This window comes from Sipha flava, unplaced genomic scaffold (genome assembly GCF_003268045.1).
Source record: "Sipha flava isolate LNK unplaced genomic scaffold, YSA_version1 211_pilon_pilon, whole genome shotgun sequence".
In the NCBI taxonomy this organism is placed as follows: domain Eukaryota; kingdom Metazoa; phylum Arthropoda; class Insecta; order Hemiptera; family Aphididae; genus Sipha; species Sipha flava.
Window position 1 is genome coordinate 139511 of NW_020272824.1, and position 14095 is coordinate 153605.

At 29.0% G+C, this 14095-nt stretch overlaps 1 long non-coding RNA gene across 1 annotated transcript; it reads right to left on the reverse strand.

Moving 5' to 3' along the window:
• Positions 1-11659: 11659 nt before the first annotated feature.
• LOC112682796 lies at positions 11660-13418 on the reverse strand. The gene is made up of 3 exons (XR_003148548.1): positions 12923-13418; positions 11918-12111; positions 11660-11851 (listed from the first exon to the last, which is right to left on the reverse strand). It is a non-coding gene; the product is annotated as an uncharacterized LOC112682796 (long non-coding RNA).
• Between the last annotated feature and the right edge of the window lie 677 nt (positions 13419-14095).

Consider the following 14095-nt stretch of genomic DNA (forward strand, 5'->3'; position numbering starts at 1 on the left):
CCATCTCACAAAAAATCGAATGATAAGTGATAATAATCTTTTGATAAAAATAATTATTGAGGTATAAACCATAAATGAATAACCTTATGGTTTAAATAGATATAACAATTTTAATGGTGAATATTTTATGGTTTTTTAATACAAATGGCAAATCACATAGGTAATAATCGTTTGTATTAATTATTAAGTATTAAAACGTAATTAATTATAACTAACTGTGCCTATTATTATATATATTGTTATTTTATTAAAAAATAAATAAACAGGTTGACCTCATATTTTTTTCAAACTCTGATTGTTATTTAGAAATTTCCACGTAACGAGATTAGTCTCTCCAGGAACTTCTCATGCAGTAAAGGGATTAATTTCTTAAAGTGTAAAAAGTTGCGCCGTCTTGTTGTAACTATAAGATTACTTAATGAGCTCGGTAATTTTCTTTCGTCTTATTTGGATCAAATGAACATAAAAAATGTTCGGTTTCAACTTGTCACATTTCAAGAGAAACAATCACTCTGCTGCGTGAGAAGTTCCTGGACATACTAATCTCGTTAAGTGGCCAAAGCTACCCACCTCAATCTTGAGAATTGACGCCATGTGATTTTTTTTTATAGGGATACACTATATCACCGTTTTACCAGAACAAAGTTCGAAATATCTTAGAATTTAAGCAAGAAATTTGTCGTGTCCTCTACAAACTGATGGGTCAATGTATTATCCAGTGGTGGTAAATTTTATGGAAAGAATAATCGCCTGTAGGGCTATAAGGGAGGGTCATATACCCTCCCTTCTAGTCCTACTACTATGATTTTTCACTGTTAAACCTTAACTTCTCCTGAAGATAATATTATAAAGAAATATTTGTTATGTTTTTTTTTAGCTTTACAATCCATTTATGCTTTTTGTTGCTAAAACTAATTCTTTCCATTTTCCTCTGTTCTTTGTCATATCCCAATTTATTTCTCTTGATTGCACAAGTTTCATCATTTTCTCCTGTACTCTATCCATCCACCTTCGACGCGATCTCCCTCTTTGTCTCATTACTTCCATTTCTTCGCTTAGGACTCTCTTCAGTAGTCTTTCATCTGCTCACCAAATATGCCCCATCCATTCTAGTCTTGTGCTTCTAACGAACTGAACACATTTTCTCTTTTAAACACTACCCTTAGTTCATTGTTTGACCTTATTTTCCATTTCTGTTCTTTCTGGCTATATATTGGGCCATGTATTTTTCTTCGTATCTTCCTCTCAAATCTTAGTAATCTTATAATCTTAGTAGCTTCTCTTCATAACTTTTCGTTGTTGCCTAAGTGGCACATGTTTACAAAAGGACTGGTCTCACATAGCTAATGTATAGTTGTTCTTTTTTTTTTTTTTATTAATTTTGACCTAAATAAGTTTGCTAGAGCATAGTAACACATGTTTGCCGCGGCCAGTCTTATTTTATTTTTCCATGCATATTATTTTGCTTGTCTTATGTCACCTCTAAATATTTAAAATATTTTGTTTTATTTGGCTGTTACCAATACCAAGTTCCTAATTTTCTTGACATTGTCATATATTTCGTTTTTTCCGTGTTAATTCTTAGTCCGTTTCTTTCCCCTGCTTTCATAATTTTCATCATGTTCCTTTTCACTTCTTTTTGTGTTTTTCCTATAATTAAAATATCGTCAGCGTATGCTAAAATTATATTTCCAGCTTTTACTGCCACTTTTAAATTGTATCTTGCTATAGATATCTGCATTGCACATTTGTATCAATGTAATTAACTTTTTCGGTATTCCCAAGTATGCTAACGTCCACCATAGCTCAGCTGTACATCGTCAAAACACAGTAACCAACATTCTTATCAAAATTTACTTTTTTATATATTCTTAGGTACCAAAACTTGCAGAATTTTTATATAATATCGTATTTGGAAACATACAATTATTTCAGAAGTTAACACACAGTAACTACAGTATTTTATTTTAAAAATAATAAAAACAATAACAAAACCCAGTATCTACATGAAGTGTAAATACTGTGTTTTGAATTTGTAACGATTGAAATCAGATGAAAATATATTTCAAGCATAGTGAAATTCAAATTCGAAACACAGTAACTATTAGCACTGATTTTTTTAGTATTGGACAGTTTTTAATGGAGAGCCAAAGATTTTAGACTTCTTACAAAAAAAACTTTTGAAAGATATTAAAACATATGCCCCTAAAAAAATTACCACCATAGAGGAATTACCCTCAATAAAAAAAAAAGGAATTATTGATAAACTCGTTCCAATTATACCAGAAAATAGAAATTTCTTACTAATTGAGCATTTAAATAGAAATTCAATACTATTTAAAGTAAATTAGTGTGATATAAGCATTTTTTAATTTGATATTGTTTTGGAACTGTCATACGAGATTGTAAAAATACTCCATTCATAAAACAATTTAAACATTTGCTAGTTCAGTTAGGGGTGTATTTAAACTTTATTCTAGGGGGGATAGAATGACTCGATTTTTCACTATGCCACTTCTTGGCAAATGATAAAATAGGATTAATGATTTTTTAGAATTTTTGCATACAAAATATAGATCTAGTGGGAGGACATTTCCCCATCAACCCTCTCAAATACACCCTTACATGGCCTTAATTTTTATTTAACAAATATTATTTACACTTACTGAGTTAAAAATTAAATGTGATAGGATTTTATAATTTCTTACATAAATTTCAAAATACAGTATCTACAATCACAGCTGAATGAAAGCTAAAAAACCATTTTGTTGATTTAATTTGAATTTTACTCATTTCCTTGATAACACTTTGTAGTTTCAAGTGATAAGTTTGAAGTTAAGATATTACAAAAATCATTTTCATATCGAATTATGAAAAATATAGATACCTACTGTGTTTTGACGATGTGCAGCTGAGCTCTTCTCGTATAATGCTGGCATATGCTTGTTTGTAGTCAACAAAGATTATATGTAAATCTCTAGCATACTCGTAATATTTCTTCATGATTTGTCTAATAACTAGGGTTTGGATTTTGTAGCAAATGCTTATTTTGAGGTGAGTGTGATAGAAAGATAACTCATATATAAATACGTTTTGAATCGTTCTTATTTTAATGAAGTAAACTTTTTTTTGCTTTTTTTACTTTTTTCCATAAAACCTGCTTTTAATTGCTTTTTCTCCTATTTGGTTATTTTTTTTTTTTTTGATTTTTACATATTTTTTTTGAAAACTTAGCTTATTTCTATGTATATTATACGTCTTGGACTATATTATTATTACCAGAAATTATAAGATCAGTGAAAAAACCAGTAATAAATATATGACTGATAAAATAACTGTCGTTATAGTGCCGAAATAGTTTTATCTACAATTATTTATAGTTGTATTTACGACTCAAGGAAAGGGAAAATTATCTAAATTAGCATATTTTTATATCACGTTCTAATACTTAAGTTGGACAGTAAATCGACAATCAAAAAGGTATAGACGTTTAGTGTTTTAAATAATTTCTCTTATCGTTAAAATGCCAAAAGTTAAAAATGAAAATTTAAAACTAAAAAAATTGTAAGATAATTCGGTGAAAATGTGCTTATGACTGATGGAAATATTATATTTTGTAAACTATGTGAAGTCAAAATAAATTCGGATAAAAAATATAACGTTCAACAAAATATTGGCAGAGAAAAAAACAAAGAAGCATTGAAAAAACTTAAAGCTGCAAAACATAATGTAGTTCAGCCATTCATTCAACAATTTTGTATGTATGATTTTAATGCTGACCTATGTTCCGCATTTGTAGCGGCAAATATCCCCCTAAACAAATTAAATAACGAACATTTTTTATTTCTTTGGTTATTTCTTTCAAAATATTGCAATAAAACTATTCCAAATGAATCAACTTTACGAAAAGGATACTTCGATTCTTGCTACACTAATAGGATAGCTAAAATATGCGATGCTGTGAACGGCCAAAGAATATGGGTTTGCATAGATGAAACAATTAACAGTTTACGACGTAATGTAGCTAACGTTATTATTGGTATTTTGAAACCACAAGATGTTGGTTAAACCTATCTTATTCACACAGAATAATTAGACAATGTGAACCATAGTACTATTTTTCAATTATTTGACAAATCTATGCATATTTTATGGCCAAATAATGTTAATCATGAGGACATTTTATTATTCGTTTCGGACGCTGCGCCGTATATGAAAAAAGCTGGCCCCTGTATTCAAACACTGTATCCAAAAGCTTTGCATGTGACTTGCTTAGCTTATGCCCTCCATAATGCGTGTGAAGAATTGCGTGCACATTTCCCAAAAGTTGATCGTCTGATTGCCGAGATGAAAAAAACATTTCTGAAATGTCCAAAACGGATCGCTATTTTAAATGAAAAATGTCCAGATATTCCAAATTCACCTAAACCAATCACTATTTGTTGGGGTATATGGATTACACCAGTCGAATATTATTGCACTATTTTATATTAATATTATTTAAATGAAATAAAAGTGCAGTTGAAGAATTCAGCGAGAATGCCCAGTGTGTGAATGTCGTAAAAGAGCTTATAAAAGATCAATCTTTACATTCAAATCTCGTCTACATTACAACAAATTTTGGATTTATACCACATGCAATTACACAATTAGAAAAAGAGGTATTTTTTATTTTTGTTTCAAGTATTTGCTGTATTTATATATTAATTTTTTTTAGGCGAAACCTTGGCAAAAAGTATAGGTATTGTGTTAGAAGCAAAACAAAAGTTAGAGGAAGCTAATGGTGAAGTAGCGAAATTGATTTTAGAAAAGTGCAATCGTGTTTTTTCAAAGAATAATGGATGGGCAGAATTTCAAAAAGTTAATTTGATTGACAAAATGTGGTAATGGCACTGCACTAAACGTAAATGTGGAACAGTACGATTCAAATGATTTAGTTTTTATGAAATATGCACCGATTACATCGGTTGACGTGGAAAGGTTTTGCTTTTTAAGGATTTATTTTGCTACAAAATCCGAGCCCTACTAATAACAAATATGTGATTTGTAGTCGATTTTCCCATCCTAAATCCACTCCTATAGTTACCTATTATTCCCTCTGAGTACTTCTGTAGGCTAATTATTATATTATATATATATAGGGATACTTTTCTTTCGATACTTACTCGTGTCGGTATTTTCATTCGATTCGATACCAAGTAAAAGTATCGATACTTTTCTTTCGATACCACGTCCCTAATGACGATTACAATAATTAAATTTACAATATGAAATAAAATAATAAATACGGACGCGAGACATGTCTCATAGCGCAATGATAATCCCCACTCAATAAACTATTCTCTCTGCACACCGTGCCTTGAAAACGAGACGCTGCAACGCGTCTTCTTCTTATATTAATTTTTATATCTGTATTTGGATGTTTATAGAATTAACCACTACGCCTAGGGATGGGCAAATTCCCGGGAATATATTTTTGGGAATTTTCCCGGTGAAATTCCCAGGAATATTCCCAACATCGGGAATTTCTCGTGAATATAATAAGTTTTTAAATATTGATCATAGGTTTCAGTTTTAAATTATATTTTATATATTTTAATTAATATATATATATATATATATAATAGTTAAAACTAAATATAGTAAGTATAGTGATATGGTTTTGTGTATTTAAATAAGTCATTTTATTTATTGTATACTCATTGATTACGAGTATAATATAATCAATATATATTATATACATTATGTAAATATTCAATAGTGCAATTTTAAATTAATATTCTCAATTCTATAATGAAATTTAATTTTGATTAAACGTAATGAAAAATGTTTAATTTAATAATTTAGTGTGTTCAACTATTTTATATAGTGTAAAGTAATATTGTTTTGTCAACCGAAAACATGGCGGACGTATGATAATCTTGCGTCCCCGGGCTTCACTTCTCTCAATGGAAAACATCGGTAGTTCGTTATCTAGTATAATCTAGATATCTGTGAGTTACAAGAGGTCTTATCAATTATCAAAATGTCAAATTGTAAATTTAAATAATCAATAACTATAATAGGTGTTTTTTATATTCAGTTCTTTTCGTTATTCATCATATTTTATATTTAATGTTAATTTTTAATATTAATGTTGAATAACAAAATCATACTTATATTTACTTATAATTTATAATTAAAATGATATTACTTATGTCGAATCTTAAATAAATATATAAATCACAATTTGGATCCATAAGTCGGTATAATGACAATATTTAATACACATTATTTACTCATGACTAAAATGAATAAGCTTTGTTAACTTAGCTCGGGTACGTTTTTCCTTAATATTGTTATCATTTATTTTTCTAATTTCGTGAAAAATACGAATGTCAACATATTTATTGATTGTTAAATTTATTAAATTTTCTCTGTGCATATGCTTATTTAAAAATGATTCTTGTCCTGTGCAATATGGAATTGTTTCTTCTATTATCTATGATTGTGACAGGCGCGTGATTTGATAATGCCGCTACTTAGTTTTCGTTCAATTTTTCTTCGGGATTCCACGTATCGCGGAAGGCGCGAACGGGGGTGCTGAAACCGCTGAAAATCGATGGTGTTTCACCGTCTAAAAAAAAAAAAAAAACCGGGGTGCTAAAAGTTTTCTCTTACCCCCCCCCCCTAGCTATGTCTAAGGTTAATGAATTACCATTGCTTATTTTACAAATTTATCAATACGAATTAATGGTTAACAAGACCACCCGATACTTTAGCACTAAAATTTAAATGTATTTCAAATATTCTGTAAAAACGTAAAACAATAGTACAACGGAGCTTTTCTACCTACCAAGTGCAAAACATGCTAAATGCGTAGGCAAATATCGGCTCTAACTGTAATTTAATAAAACTATTATTCTTCAATAAAACTATACACGTCACACCAACTCAGCTATGTACAATTTGACTTGTTTTCTTATTAAATTGGTATATTTAAACATACATTTTATGTTCGAGTTTCTATTTTGTTATTGTCAAACTCAATAAAGTAAATAAAATATACTTTATTACATATTATTTTAATTTATTTTATTATATTTAGGTACAGTTTTCATAATATACATATTACACAGTATATCTATGATGACGTAAATTTTACAAATCTTCAACAAATTGTTTTTGATACATCATTCGATGATTAGCATTCGTTGAAGATAGACGTTTATTATTTCGCACATCTTTACCGAAAACTTTCTTGTCAAACACAAACATAATCGACTTTGTACAAATATGGGGATGATGAACAACTCGGGCAAGACCAACGTGACGGCCGCTGAAAAGGTTGAATCGATCGGAAATGGATTCAGTACGAAATATTTTGATGCGTTGATGGGCAAGCCAAATCCGATGGCTTTACAACAGATGTTCAACGAACAGTCTGTATACATATTCACACAACATGGACATCCTGACCATGAAATATACGGGATGTATTTGATTGAAAGTTTCATAAAGTGGATGGAGTATAGTAAATGTACAGTTACCGTTCGTTCATTGGACATCGTTAGACCGCACCCAACGGTGTTTACGGTTATATCGGCCTGCGAACTATAGCGTCCAGAATACGGCATGACAATCAAGTTCACTCAGACATTTATCATTAAATGCGTCCCGTGAACTATAACAGAGTACCGCATTATTGAAACGCATTATAAATTTGAGGACGATTATCTTCCAAAAGATGTATCGGTGAACATGATTTGTAAAAAGATATCGTTAAAAAAAGCAGAAATTTCCGATTATTTACGTTTGTTTTAAATTCAATCAATCATTAGTGAACTTGGACTGCGATTGTTTATTATCCCTCCCGTAAAGCATAGTAACCGCACACGAAACAGATTGTGTACAGTGGTTATTACAAGCCATTTGTTTTTTATTTTATTTTATGTGATAATGTATGCGTTTAATAAAACGAAAGTGAAAGATAAAAAAGTTCGCCAATAGGTATTTAATTTACTTATTTTCGTTTGCCTCACGGCCGTCGATAACATTTTCCGGTTGATTTACATTGACTGCAGTTCGCAGAGGAACGAAAGAGATTTTGAAAAAAAAAGAAATCAGAACCGCACCGATTGTAGACTTATGCTCGTGTGCATAGTCCTGTTGTTATGTGTCACATATAATTGCTTAAGTGACCATTATATAAGTGATCCATATTATTTATATGTAACCCGTAACTATTTTTATGTACCACATAAGTTGGTTTTGCATAAACGATATTTATGTATTCAATAATTATGTAAAGTGTATGTGATAATAACCATTGTTATCAGTGTAACTATATTCATATTACCGAAAATGCATAGGATAACGAATAATATTAATATTTTTAAATTTGTATATTTAATTTTGATTTCTAATTTAATAAAAATATTTTATATAATGACAAGAAATTCAGAAAAATAAACGCGTTCGTGCTCCTAATATTTTTGAAGAGGAAAAATGTTAACAATAGTTTTTACAAATTAAAATTAGATAGGTTAAAAGTTTGCTATTGTATAAAATCGTAATATTATCAATAACATGAATGGGAGTTATAGGCAATCCTCGATGATTGACTTGAATACCTAATAAATCTACTAACTGATCCATGACAATCAGTTTTGAAAAACGATAACGTTTCAAAAATGTATAGTCATTGTATTTTTCAAACGGGTCTTCTATACGAATATACTTTCTTGGCATTTGTTCAACATCAAATTCATCGAAATATTCATCAACCATTTCTACATAATTAACAAAGTTATAAAAATCATCCATACTACTATATTTTAGTAATACAATTCTTTAAAATTTATAATTTGAACACGAAAAAAATATTAATATAAAAGTATAAAAATATTGATTAAAATATAATGTAACACAATATATTAAAACTATTTAATATATTATACTATTAATCAAGAATCGAGTTATTTCTTGTTTTATTCTAATTACAATTAATTTATTATTTAAGTATTTTTTATTTATTTGAAATTTTGGTTGCTTTGAACTCAAATTAATGTCATCCAAATCATCAGACTGTATATTAAAATTTAAAACATCCTTATTCAGTTAAATTTTTTCATCATGGTCGTTATGTTCATGGATAGATATTTTATTTGCTTTTGAATCATCAAATGATGCTTGACAGACATGTCAAAATTATTTATTCGCGTTTATGTTCTTTGTTTCATTTTGTTTTTAATATTCAAAATTGAAGGACATATTTAAAATTAGTTTAACTACTTGTCATGTTTTTGTTGATTTAAGTAATTTCACAAAAAGGATACTGTATCACTACAGGTAGGTACGTATAAGTACTGACAATACTGTACATAATATGTATTCATGTTATAAAATATAATAAAACAAATGAAAGAAAGTATTTAGATGATGAAATTTATCCTTTATTATTAAAGTACTTGATTGATAATTGATTAATAATAAAACCATGAAAACCAGATATTTATCTATATATATACCTAGTCTTCATGATTAAAACAATAAAACAATGAGATAATTGATAATAAATTATATCCATATTAGAAATTCGTAAAAAATTTGAATTGGACCGATAAGGACACGACATTAAAAAGACGCGCAGTGGCGTTCTGGGTAACTTAATACACAGCAGGGTCGAGGAAAGAATAAAAAAAGAAAAGAAAACCTCTTCAAATGAAGATATTGGCAACACAAAGCCTAACAACTTGCTTGGATATATTAACGTGAAGCATCAGAATTTTCAAAAAAATTTGAATGAGAAATATTTCATCCATGTTATGAATAACAAATAAATCGCTATATTGATCCTTCTATTCTCGCACACGCTAAAGAAAAATAGTTAGAAATATTTAAAAATAAATAAATCGAAACGATATTCAAGTAAGGGTAAATAGAAACTATTAAACCTACAACAGACCTTAGTATTAAGTTGGTTAATGTCTTTTTATAATTAAAATAAATTGTTGTACCTAAATAAAAACTTCTACATTTAAATAATATTCCGCGGCACACGGATTAACAAACCGTAATGGAAACAATGATGAGACAGCTAATCTATGTACAATGTTATTTGTCATATTCTATTTCGGTTTGTTAAATCATTACATTCGTACAAATTACATTTTTTATGATTACTGCCAAGAGTATATGAGTATTAATATTAATAACAAATAGATTAAAAAACTAAGCCGTTTTAAACGTACTTCTTTTATGGCGATTGACAAGTATTTATAAATATTATTAATTGTTATAAGACACAATTTTTAATATTTAATTCATATTTCAAATAACAATACATTGTTATATCCTAATATGAGCTATAGTCTAATAGTTTTAGGAAATATCGTTTTAAACTTAAATGAGAGGGTATATAAACTATTATAACCTAACAGATCATAGTATTCCATCGGTTAACGTGTTAAAATAAATTTTTGTAAATAAAAAACATTTAAATTTAAATAATATTTTTTGGCGCCCTACTATGATGGGAGCAATGATGAGACAGATATATGATGAAAGGAGAACATAAAATAGTTTAATGGAATTTTTTACCTTGGAAGTTATAAAAAATATATATATTTATTTTCTTATTTTGAATGGAAGATAAAGTTTAATATTTACATAAATTACCTCAAGTTGCCATTATGTTGAAGATTTGACATTGTAGTGGTTTAAGTAAATAAAAAATGTAATAATCGGGTGTAGAAGGAATAAGATGCAAGTTCTGCCATACCATGTGTGACGTTTCGGCATTGTTCCTCTTCTTTTGGCCAAAAGGTACACTTAGTCACTGACCTATAGAAGGGCCGCTATGAAACATTGTTGGACAACAAGATTGATTGACAAGGAAACAAATTAAAACGGTGTTTGAAACATCACAGCAACATAAACATACTATCAGTGTTCACGAAAAGACAACAATTTACAGAAGAGCCCTCGTGATTATGGATGTTGCGATACTACTGATATTAAAAAAGTATCGATACATTTCTTTCGATACAAGTACTTTTTGTATCTATCAATACTTTACTTGTATCGATAAAAAAATACTGGTATCGAATTTATAGCATTAAATCATTTATTAACCGCCATAATGGTTCAAAAATCAAAAGTACTCGAATGGTCGAATGGTATCAAAGAATAATTCTTTTCTAGAAAAATTATTTGCGCGCATGGTAGAGAATTTGTTTATTAAATTCGGTCATCATACTAAAGTCTATACTTTATACGACTGTATTTGTTATTTCCATGAACCAGAAACTACAGTCCACAATACAATAGTGTCAATAGGTTTATAATAAACCTCTTTATCATAAATTATGTACACCGAGTTCATTTTTAGCCATGGAAATAGTAAAAAGTATTGCACAAAATATACAATATGTTTAGATTTACTGATTTATATACTGATTAGATGAAATATAAATTACAAATACTGATATAGGTACCTGGCGGAAACAATTAAAAATTTGTTTACATACAGCATTTTTATCTGTGGTTCATGAACCATAACTAGTTTTAGTTAAATATTAGTAAAATGGCATATTTTAAGATATACTAACATTTTGAATTCATTCTTAACTTGGAGAAAGAAAACTTTAAAATATAATAATAATTTTTCATTTGATACTTATTCATATAGGTCGTTTTCATATTTTATTGTTATCAATATTTTAATTATATTTGTTACGATGATAGGACTAAGTAAAAGGATCAATATTTTTTTTTCGATACTCATACCGGTCGTTATGTTTCGTTATTTTCATTCCATTCGTTACCAAGTGAAAGTATCGATACTTTTCTTTTGATATCATGTCTCTACCTGTAAAACCATAGATAATAGTTAGATACTTCTTTGACTGTAGAAAATAATTTTTTTATACATTACATGCTTTTATTAAAGTTAGATTTAGGCGGTGCGATGCACAATGAGTGTATATTGCCTTTGGTTGCAAATTTAAGATTCTAGCTTGAACTCCGCGGTATTTACCAGACATATTTTTTTTCCACCATCATATCCCTGCCCTCGTAAAAATTCCAAACTTAAACCAATTTCTTTTAATTTTTGGACGATTGTATTTGCTAAATTTTCACCAGTACAATCATAAACCGGAACAAAGCAAATACAATTTTCTTTTATCAAGCATGATTTTAAATCAACATATCTAATCTATAAACTCATTTGCTCAATGTGTGATAAATCAGAAGTTTCATCACATAAAATTGAAAAAAATTTACATTCATTCACCTCTTTTATTAATTTGTCTGTGATAATCAAACCACATATATCGATCAAATTATTTTGAATAGTTTTACTAACAAATGTTGCATTTTTTTGGAGCCGATTCTAAGTGATTGCAAAGATCTACATCGCCCGCGTCTATTCTGAACATCAACAATTCTTTGAATATTCCAATATTAAAATTATTTTTTGCTCGGTCATTTGAAATCAGATTTGATAAATTAACATCGTCTCTATGCCTCCTTATAGATATATTATGACGACCACAGAAAATAATTGTTTTAATTATAGGAATTAACTTCTTTTTATTTTGTTTGACAGTTTCATTTAGTTGGTCATCAAGTTGAATTTCTATTGTTTTTTATTTGCCTTCAAAACATTTTATAAATTCTAAAGATCGCACAATTGCTGTTTTATGATATTCTCTTTCCATATGTATCTTAAAATCGTGTAAAGCATCTTTGTATTTTATCATAGGAATTTCTTTTAAGACCCCAAGCCTTTGTCCTCCAATCCCACCAAACTTTGGTCCAAAAAGTACACATACTTTACAAAACGCTCCTTCTCTATTACGGCTATAAGCTAACCAGTTGTGCTTATTTAGCCATTCAATTTGAAAGCTTCTTTTATGACTTTTTTATTCATACTTACAGGGAAAATATAATTTTGTTTAGGTGACCACGTTTCTTTTAAATATTTGTAAAGCATATTTGGATCGTTTCGAATTTTTAGATTTGCATTTTCTTTAATAGCAAATGCGATATTATATTGACTGTTAGAATCGACTTCACACGAATCAGAAAATGTAGCTGGCTCTGACTCTGTTGGTAACACGCTTACATTTTCTATACCTTCACTTGGAGATGGATTATTTTCGTCACTTGTTTTTAACTTTTTAAAAAAAAAGTTTATTTCACTTTGTTGTTTTTGTGACATTTTAAAACAGAATAATTGAACACGAAATTACAAACGAAAACACTACGGACAACAGCAATACAGGCGAGTACAGCACGAAATACGAATTACACATGAGTGACACGACGACTGTAAAATTACTAACATTTTAAAACGATAATAGCAATATAGAAATGGATTAGTGAGAATCGTCTTACAAATAAAATAAGATAAGATAGCGATGGCCAGTAGGAACGATATATGGCAAAAATAGCCGGTCTGCCGTCTGCGTTAAGGCGAAATTCCTTTATACCCGCATAATAAAAGTAATAGTAATATGTTTGGGAGAATTTCTTATATAATGATAATATAATAATAATATAAAATATATGTAATGATAATATTTCTTAAATTATAATATAATGTGTTTGAGCGAAACAATATAAAAGATAAAATTATAAGAATTAATAATAAAAAATAATAAAACCTAACTTATGCCAATGGGGGGGGGGCGAGGCCCTTCGGCCCCCCCTTAAATCCGCCACTGAATACTCACAAATGAAATGATACGTTGTCTGTATTATCTTTAGAGGATACATGACAAACAATGCAAGTACGAACCATAGCTTGAAGACAAATGATAATTCGTACAGAATCGGGAATACTTCAATTTGTAAAAATGTTAAATAATTTTAAAATAAAATGCGTTAACAATAAAAATATTTGTTATCATCATAGATATCTTCTATTATCATTATGAAAAAAAACTAATGATAAAACCCCTTGCTAAAGTGAGTGCACTATATAAAAGCAGCCTATCTCTCATCCACATTCCGGACCGCGACCCCTTGTATTGTTAATATATGATTGGCCTATCCATTCTTCTATTATCTATGCAGCCAACTGAGTATTGCTGTGAAGAGATGCTCG